The sequence below is a fragment of the Arachis duranensis genome, chromosome 5, assembly GCF_000817695.3.
Source record: "Arachis duranensis cultivar V14167 chromosome 5, aradu.V14167.gnm2.J7QH, whole genome shotgun sequence".
NCBI classification, from domain to species: Eukaryota; Viridiplantae; Streptophyta; class Magnoliopsida; order Fabales; family Fabaceae; genus Arachis; species Arachis duranensis.
In genome coordinates this window covers 43,672,292-43,682,043 of record NC_029776.3, presented here as the reverse complement: position 1 = coordinate 43,682,043, position 9,752 = coordinate 43,672,292, and the positions used below count along the sequence as shown (strand labels likewise).

Sequence of the window (9,752 nt, the reverse complement as noted above, 5' to 3'; positions counted from 1 at the left end):
TGAACTCCGAGTTATGACGTGTTTTGGGCGTTCAACTCCGGATCATGACATTTTTCTGGCGTTTAACTCCAGACAGCAGCATGAACTTGGCGTTCAACGCCAGGTTACGTCGTCTTTCTTCGAATAAAGTATGGACTATTATATATTGCTGGAAAGCTCTGGATGTCTACTTTCCAACGCCATTGAGATCTCGCCAATTGGAGTTCTGTAGCTCTAGAAAATCCACTTCGAGTGCAGGGAGGTCAGATTCCAACAGCATCAGCAGTCCTTTTGTCAGCCTTCTTCAGAGTTTTGCTCAAGTCCCTCAATTTCAGCCAGAATTTACCTGAAATCACAGAAAAACACACAAACTCATAGTAAAGTCCAGAAATGTGAATTTAACATAAAAACTAATGAAAACATCCCTAAAAGTAGCTCAAACTTACTAAAAACTATCTAAAAACAATGCCAAAAAGCGTATAAATTATCCGCTCATCAGTCCTCAATAGGGAACTCCTTTCTATCTGGAGGACGTACCATGAGGTCTTCCTCATTGGGATTCACGTCCTCCCCTTCCTCTTTGGATTTGGCCATTTTGATTATATCAATGGCCTTGAACTCTCTTTTTGGATTCTCTTCTGTATTGCTTGGGAGAGTACTAGGAGGAATTTCAGTGATTTTCTTACTCAGCTGACCCACTTGTGCCTCCAAGTTTCTAATGGAGGACCTTGTTTCATTCATAAAACTTAAAGTGGTCTTAGATAGATCAGAGATTATGTTTGCTAAGCTAGAGGTGCTCTGCTCAGAATTCTCTGTCTGTTGCTGAGAAGATGATGAAAAAGGCTTGCTATTGCTAAACCTGTTTCTTCCACCATTGTTATTATTGAAGCCTTGCTTCTGGGGATCCTTCCATGAAAAATTCGGATGATTTCTCCATGAAAGGTTATAGGTGTTGCCAAAGGCTTCACCTATATAATTTACCTCTGCCATTGTAGGGTTCTCAAGATCATAAGCTTCTTCTTCAGATGATGCTTCTTTAGTACTGTTGGATGCATTTTGCAATCCATTCAGACTCTGAGAAATCATGTTGACTTGCTGAGTCAATATTTTGTTCTGAGCCAATATGGCATGCAGAGCATCAATTTTAAGAACTCCCTTCCTCTGAGGCGTCCCATTACTCACAGGGTTCCTCTCAGAGGTGTATATGAATTGGTTATTTGCAACAATGTCAATGAGTTCTTGAGCTTCTGCAGGCATTTTCTTTAGGTGAATGGATCAACCTGCAGAATGGTCCAGTGACATCTTAGAGGATTCAGATAGACCATCATAGAATATATCTGAAATGGTCCACTCTGAAAGTATGTCAGAAGGATACTTTTTGGTCAACTGCTTGTATCTTTCCCAAGCTTCATAGAGGGATTCACCATCTTTTTGCTTGAAGGTCTGAACATCCACTTTAATTTTGCTCAGCTTTTGTGGAGGAAAGAACTTGCCCAAGAAGGCCGTGACCAGCTTATCTCAAGAGACCAGGCTATCTTTAGGTTGTGAGTCCAACCATGTTCTAACTCTGTCTCTTACAGCAAAAGGGAAAAGCATGAGCCTGTAGACTTCAGGATCTACTCTGTTAGTCTTAACAATATCACAGATCTGCAAGAACTCAGTTAAAAACTAATAGGAATCTTCTGATGGAAGTCCATGAAACTTGCAGTTTTGTTGCATTAGAGCAACTAGTTGAGGCTTCAGCTCAAAATTGTTTGCTCCAATGGCAGGGATTGAGATGCTTCTTCCATAAAAATTGGAAGTAGGTTTAGTATAATCACCAAGCATCCTCCTTGCATTATTGTTGTTGTCATTATTTTTGGCTACCATCTCCTCTTCTTTTTCGAAAATTTCTGTAAGGTTTTCTCTGTATTGCTGTAATTTAGCTTCTCTTAGTTTCTTCTTCAGAGTCCTTTCAGGTTCAGGATCTGCTTCAAAAAGAATGTTCTTGTCTTTGCTCCTACTCATATGAAAAAGAAGAGAACAGAAAATAATAATAGGGATCCTCTTTACCACAGTAGAGAGATTCTTTTATGTGAGTAGAAGAAGAAGAATAAGAATGAAGAGGAGAAAAATTCGAACACAGAAGAGAAGAGAGGGTTTGAATTTTAAGATGAAGAGAAGTGTTAGTAAATAAATAAAATAAATAGAAAGAGATGAGAGGGAGAGAATTTCGAAAATTATTTTTGAAAAAAAGGTTAGTGATTTTCAAAAATTAAGAAAAAATAAAATTAAAATTAAAATTTGAAACAATTAATTAATTAAAAGAATTTTGAAAAAGAGGGAGGTGATTTTCAAAAATTAGAGAAAGGAAAGTAGTTAGGTGGTTTTGAAAAAGATAAGAATTAGTAAAATAAACAAGAAGTCAATTAGTTAGTTGAAAAAGATTTGAAATTCAATTTTGAAAAGATAAGAAGTTAGAAAAGATGTTGAAATTAATTTTGAAAAAGATATGATTTGAAAAAGATATGGTTAAAAAGATATGATTGAAAAGATATTTTGAAAAAGATATGGTTAAAAAGATATGATTGAAAAGATATTTTGAAAAAGATTTGAAGAGGAAATTAAAAAGATTTGATTTTTTAAAATTAAAATTGATTACTTAACTAACAAGAAACTAAAAGATATGATTCTAGAATTTAAAGATTGAACATTTCTTAACAAGAAAGTAACAAACTTCAAATTTTTGAATCAATCATATTAATTGTTAGCAAAGTTTTCGAAAATTTGAAATGAAATTAAGAAAAAGATTTTGAAAAATATTTTTAAATTTCGAAAATCATAAAAGAAAAATGAAAAAGATTTGATTTTTGAAAAAGTTTTGAAAAGATAGGATTTTTAAAATTGAAAATTTGACTTGACTTATAAGAAATAACTAAGTTTTAAAAAATTTTGACTAAGTCAACTCAAATTTTCGAAATTTATGAGAGAAAAAAGAAAAATATATTTTTTTGATTTTTTATAAGGAGAGAGAAAAACACAAATATGACCCAAAACATGAAAATTTTGGATCAAAACCACTAATGCATGCAATAACACTATGAATCTCAAGATGAACACCAAGAACACTTTGAAGATCATGATGAACATCAAGACTTATTTTTGAAAAATTTTCAAGAAAAGAAAAACATGCAAGACACCAAACTTAGAAATTTTTCATGTTTAGGCACTATGAATACAAAAATGTATATGAAAAACAACAAAAGACACAAAACAAGAAAATTTAAAGATCAAATAAGAAGACTTATCAAGAACAACTTGAAGATCGTGAAGAACACCATGCATGAGTTTTTTTGAAAAATGCACAAATTTTTAAAAAATGCCATTGACACCAAACTTAAAAATTGACACTAGACTCAAACAAGAAACACAAAAATATTCTTGGTTTTTATGATTTTATTATTTTTTTTGGATTTTTTCGAAAATTAATTGTGGAAAAATGAAAAAGAAGAAAAATTTTGAAAAATTTTTGAAAAATTTTTGAAAATAAAATAAGAAGAAAATTACCTAATCTGAGCAACAAGATGAACCATCAGTTGTCCAAACTCAAACAATCCCCGGCAACGGCGCCAAAAACTTGGTGCACGAAATTGTGATCATCAACAATGGCGCCAAAGACTTGGAGCTCTCAAACGTGAATCACACTTTGTCACAACTTCGCACAACTAACCAGCAAGTACACTGGGTCGTCCAAGTAATACCTTACGTGAGTAAGGGTCGATCCTACGGAGATTGTTGGTATGAAGCAAGCTATGGTCATCTTGTAAATCTCAGTTAGGCAGATTCAAATGGTTATAATGGGTTTCGAATATGAAAATAAATAAAGCTTAAAATAAAGATAGAGATACTTATGTAATTCATTGGTGGAAATTTCAGATAAGCGCATGAAGATACTATGTTCCTTCTGAATCTTTGCTTTCCTACTGCTTTCATCCAATCATTCTTACTCCTTTCCATGGCAAGCTCTATGTTGGGTTTCACCGTTGTCAATGGCTACCTCCCGTCCTCTCAGTGAAAATGGTCCAAATGCTCTGTCATAGCAAGGCTAATCATCTGTCAGTTCTCGATCATGCCGGAATAGAATCCAGTGATTCTTTTGCGTCTGTCACTACGCCCAACACTCACGAGTTTGAAGCTCATCACTAAAATTGGTTAAGAAAATAATATGATAAAGATAGTTAAGGTGTTCGAGATATTCAAATTTCAGGATTAACATTTATTGCTATCTACTTTGATCATGCAAAGATTGATTTTGTGGCAAACCCTAGGTCATTAAATTTCTATTCCTAGGCAATTCAGTCTCCTTTAACCCAACCAACCATCAATTTCTTGATCAATCAATTGTATTAGATGGTTAAGTTCAAATTCTGATTTATAAGCCACACAAACCCTAAGAATCCAAAGATGATGTAATTATATGTCACGTGGTGCACGGAATTTAGCTTCGCACAATTGAACCAGCAAGTGCACTGGGTCGTCCAAGTAATACCTGAGTGAGTTAGGGCCGATCCCACGTGGATTATGATTTAAAGTAGGCTATGGTTATCTTGTAGATCTTAGTCAGGCAGATAGAAAAGTTGGTTGGTTGTTTAAAACGCATAAAAGTAAAATAAAGATAATGTTACTCAGTTGATGGTGAATGCAATGATATGAAGATGGTTAAAGTCTTAGAGATTCTTTGTTCTTCTAAATTAATTTGGTTTTAGTATTTCCTCCAACTGTGAATGATTTCTTCTATGGTAGGCTGTATGTGATCAACACCTTTCTTGAGAGGTCGTCAATGCTCCTCCAAATCTGAACCCCAGGGTTAGTGCGGATCCAGTCTAATTGAAGGTGAAGCTCCTGTAGTCCATTCTCCTTAGTGATCATACTTAAAACGCCACAGACAAGCTCGAATCTTCTGTATCAGAGAATGCTGCGCCTTTGCTTCTAGTCTTTACCACAAAGACCCTAATCTCTCCATACCTCGGCTGAACTGATAAACAGAAAATTGTCAGTCGTTAAAGAATTTCACAAATGAAATCTCTCATTGCAAGTATAGTTCTAAACCAACAAACAAATCCTCAATTAAACATTTGGTTGTCACAAGTAACAAACCCCAATAAAAATAAATCGAAGTATTTAAACCTCGGGTCGTCTCTCAAAGAATTGCAGGGAAGTGTTCTTGTTATTGGTTATGAGTTGTATATTTTGGGGTTTTGAGTAAGGAACAAGAAATGTAAATTGCAAGGAAGTAAATGAAATTCAAATGATAAAAAGGTCTTGGCAAGGGTTGATGGTTAAGGATCTCGATCCTCATTACTAACCACAACTTGATAATTACAAGGATTAATCCTATTAAGTCATCCTCTAACAAGTAAAGGAAAGTAAAATGAGCTACACCAATCCTAATCCATAAGTCCTAACTTTCTCACTAATTAATTTAGGGAAAGCTAGAGTCAAACGACACCAATTATCGAGACTTGGACATTAGCAACTCAATTTCACCTAAGTTACCATCCCAAGCCAAGAACACAAAAATCTACTCTAACATCCTTCCAAGTATTTTGTCAAACACTTGGAAGGAACAAAAAGGAAAGTAAAACACGATTACAAGAAATATAAATCTACAACTACTAATTGCAAGGAATTAACAACAATAACTCAAATCAACAATAAAGGAAATCAAACATAAGTTGCATTAAAAGGGAAATAGAAGGAACAAGAGTGCATCAACAACAAAGTAAACAATTACAAGAAGTAAAATATTAAACTAGAGAAGCAAAGGTAGAAGAACAAGAAATTAGAGAGGAAAAATAAATCAAAGCATGAATTAAACCTAGATCTAAGAAATCCTAATCTACATCTAACCTAATTCTAGAGAGAAGAGAGAGCTTTTCTCTCTAGAAACTAACTAAAGCATGATGCAAACTCAACTCTCTGCTCCCCCCCTTTGTCCAATCTTCAATTCTGCATTAAATAGCCTCTGGTATCCATTGGAATTGGGCCTGGAAAGCTCAGAAATTACCCCCAGCGTTTTCACTATAATGAAGTCACGTGCGAGCATCGACATGTATGCGTGGGTCACGCGTACGCGTCGCCATGCGACTTCATCATCCATGCGTGCGCATCTATTGCGCGTACGCGTCGGTGAGTACATCCTAAATCCTTGATTTTCATGATTTCTCCACTTTGCATGCTTTTCTCTTCATTCCTTTGATCCATTCCTAGCATTTTTCAACCTGAATTCGCTAGCAAACACATCAAGGCATCTAGTGGAATTAAAGGTGAATTAAAATTAGCAAGTTAAGGGCCTAAAAAACATGTTTTCAGACTAAAGATAATTTAGGAGAAAATAATGAAACCATGCTATTTTCTTGGATAAATGTGAGAAAAGATGATAAAATCTCCTCAAATCAACGCAAGATAAACCCTAAAACTGGGGTTTATCAACCTCCCCACCTAAACCAGTAGCATGTCCTCATGCTAAATCAAGAAAAAAAACAAGGGGTATGACATTTATTCAATGAAAATGAACTATATGCAACCTATCTAAATGTAACTATCTCTATGAATGCCAATGTTTGGTCAAAACAAATCAACTTCCAAGGAAACATATATGAGCATAAGGGCTAAAACAATAGAAATCAAATCAAACCCACAATTGTATTGAAGTATCAAAAAGAATTGCAAACTTGCAAGAAAAGGGATGATCATGGTGAAAATATGTAATTGAGCAATCGAACCCTCACCGGATATGTATCCGCTCTAGTCACTCAAGTATTTGGGGTTGATTCACTCAATTCTCCCCTAATAATGCTTTCTAAGATTTGTTTTTCATCTAACAATCAACAATTATTTCAAGCATGCATGCAAATATCATGAGGTCTTTTCATAAGGTTGTAATGGGGCTAGGGTCATGGTAGGGTGCATATGGTTAAGTGAGCTTGAGATTTGAATCTTTGATTAACTTAAACTTCCCACCTAACCTATATAACAACCTATATAATTCTAAACAAACCTAACTACCCATAATTCCCACTTTTTTTTCACATACTCATGCATTCTCTTTAATTCACATTTCGTATGTATTGATATTATTACTTTACTTTGGGGCATTTTTGTCCCCTTTTTATTGCATTTTTTTATACATATTTTTTTCTTTTTCTATATTTCTCTTCTTTTTATTTTATTTTTTTGTTTTTCTCATTTTTTTTTCCAAAATAAAATATATACAAGAGCATCAATGGTTTTACATTTAATTAACACATGAGTATGTACATAATTCCCAAAATTTTGACCAAAATACAAAAACAATCATTTATCCCAACCAATATTCCCAAATCTCTCCAAATTTAGATAATAAACACTCTCACTAGCCTAAGCTAATCAAAGATCCAAACTAGGGACATTTATTGTTTTTCACTTTAGGCTTGTAATGTGCTACAATAAAGAATAATTGGGTCAAGCATAGGCTCAAAATTGGTTAACAATAGAAGGTAAAAGGTAGGCTATTTGGGTAAGTGAGATTCATGAGATAATGGCCTTAATCATATAAGTGCATGTATACATGTAATAATGGACATAAAGAATTAAACAAATCAAAGATTACAATTATAGAAAGAGAATAATGTACACAAGAATGGAAATAAGTGGTTATATAATGTAACCACACAATTAGGCTCAAAATCTCACATGCTTGTGTTCTTAGCTCAAAAACGTGATCCACAAAATGTGTAATTCATGCAAGTCCAACATAAAAATTTCAATCATTTGAGGTGGTGCCCTATAGATAAATTCCTTGTAAAGATTCATTGTTTTGACTAAGCTTATTATATGTATCCTAAATGCAATGTTGTGATTGAGAAAATAAAAATTTTCTTAGTTTAATTCCCTTTTCCAAACAAACCAAGTTCTCTTATGTAAAAAGGGATCAACTAAGCTCAATAATCCAAATTTTTCAAATCAAAACCAATAAACTTAAATAACTAAAAGTGCAAATCAGTTAGAATATAAAATATATACAACCCAAGTGCAAAATGCAACAAGTTAAAACAAGAGTATCCAAAACAACTAATATATACAATAATCGAAAAGTGCAGTAAAGTGCAAATACTAAAAATAAGACGAATAAAGCTAAATAAAACAAAAGTTTGAAAATGGTCACCCAAGATAGAAAATCCTGCCGATGACAGTGACCTCCTGATGAGCGGATAATTTATACGCTTTTTGGCATTATTTTTAGGTAGTTTTTAGTAGGATCTAGCTACTTTTTGGGATGTTTTTATTAGTTTTTATGCAAAATTCACATTTCTGGACTTTACTATGAGTTTGTGTTTTTCTGTGTTTTCAGGTATTTTCTGGCTGAAATTGAGGGACCTAAGCAAAAATCTGATTCAGAGGCTGACAAAGGACTGCAGATACTGTTGGATTCTGACCTCCCTGCACTCGAAGTCAATTTTCTGGAGCTATAGAACTCCAAATGGCACGCTCTCAATTTTGCTGGAAAGTAGACATCCAGAGATTTCCAGCAATATATAATAGTTCATACTTTGCTCGAGTTTTAACAAAGAAACCTGGCGTTCAAACGCCCCTTCTCTGCCCTATTCTGAAGTCAAAACGCCAGAACTGGCATAAAAGTTGGAGTTAAACGCCCAAACTGGCATAAAAGCTGGCGTTTAACTCAAAGAGAGATCTCTACACGTGTAAAGCTCAAGGCTCAGTCCAAGCACACACCAAGTGGGCCCGGAAGTGGATTTCTGCATCATTTACCTATTTCTGTAAACCCTAGTAGCTAGTTTCATTATAAATAGGACCTTTTACTATTGTATTTTTATCTTTGGAATCTGACATCTTTGGAACGTTTTTCTTAGACATTGGGGGCTGGCCTCACGGCCATGCCTACCTTCACCACTTATATATTTTCAACGGTAGAGTTTCTACACACCATAGATTAAGGTGTGGAGCTCTGCTGTTCCTCGAGTATTAATACAATTACTATTGTTCTTCTATTTAATTCATGCTTATTCTTCTTCTAAGATATTCACTCGCACTTCAACTTGATGAATGTGATGATCCGTGACACTCATCATCATTCTCACCTATGAACGCGTGACTGACAACCACTTCTGTTCTACTTAAGATTGAGTGTGTATCTCTTAGCCTCAATTTCGAAAGATCGGAGTCTTCGTGGTATAAGCTAGAATTATTGGCAGCCATTCCTGAGATCCAGAAAGTCTAAATCTTGTCTGTGGTATTCCGAGTAGGATCTGGGAAGGGATGACTATGATGAGCTTCAAACTCGCGAGTGCTGGGCGTAGTGACAGACGCAAAAGGATCACTAGATTCTATTCCAACATGATCGAGAACCGACAGATGATTAGCCGTTCGGTGACAGCGCATTTGGACCATTTTCACTAAGGACGGGAGGTAGCCATTGACGCCGGTGAAACCCGAACATACAGCTTGCCATGGAAAGGAGTATCAAGGATTGGATAAAGGCAGTAGGAAGGCAGAGATTCAACAGGAACAAAGCATCTCTATGCACTTATATGAAATTCTCACTAATGAATTACATAGGTATCTCTATCTTTACTATATGTTTTATTTATCTTTTAATTATGAAAACTCCATACCCATTTGAATCCGCCTGACTGAGATTTACAAGGTGACCATAGCTTGCTTCAAGCCGACAATCTCCGTGGGATCGACCCTTACTCACGTAAGGTTTATTACTTGGATGACCCAGTGCACTT

General features: G+C 34.9%; 1 non-coding gene across 1 annotated transcript; it reads left to right on the top strand.

Moving 5' to 3' along the window:
* Positions 1 to 1,334: 1,334 nt before the first annotated feature.
* Positions 1,335 to 1,443, top strand: LOC127748266 (small nucleolar RNA R71). Its single transcript, XR_008010208.1, has one exon. It is a non-coding gene; the product is annotated as a small nucleolar RNA R71 (small nucleolar RNA).
* The last annotated feature ends 8,309 nt before the right edge of the window (positions 1,444 to 9,752 follow it).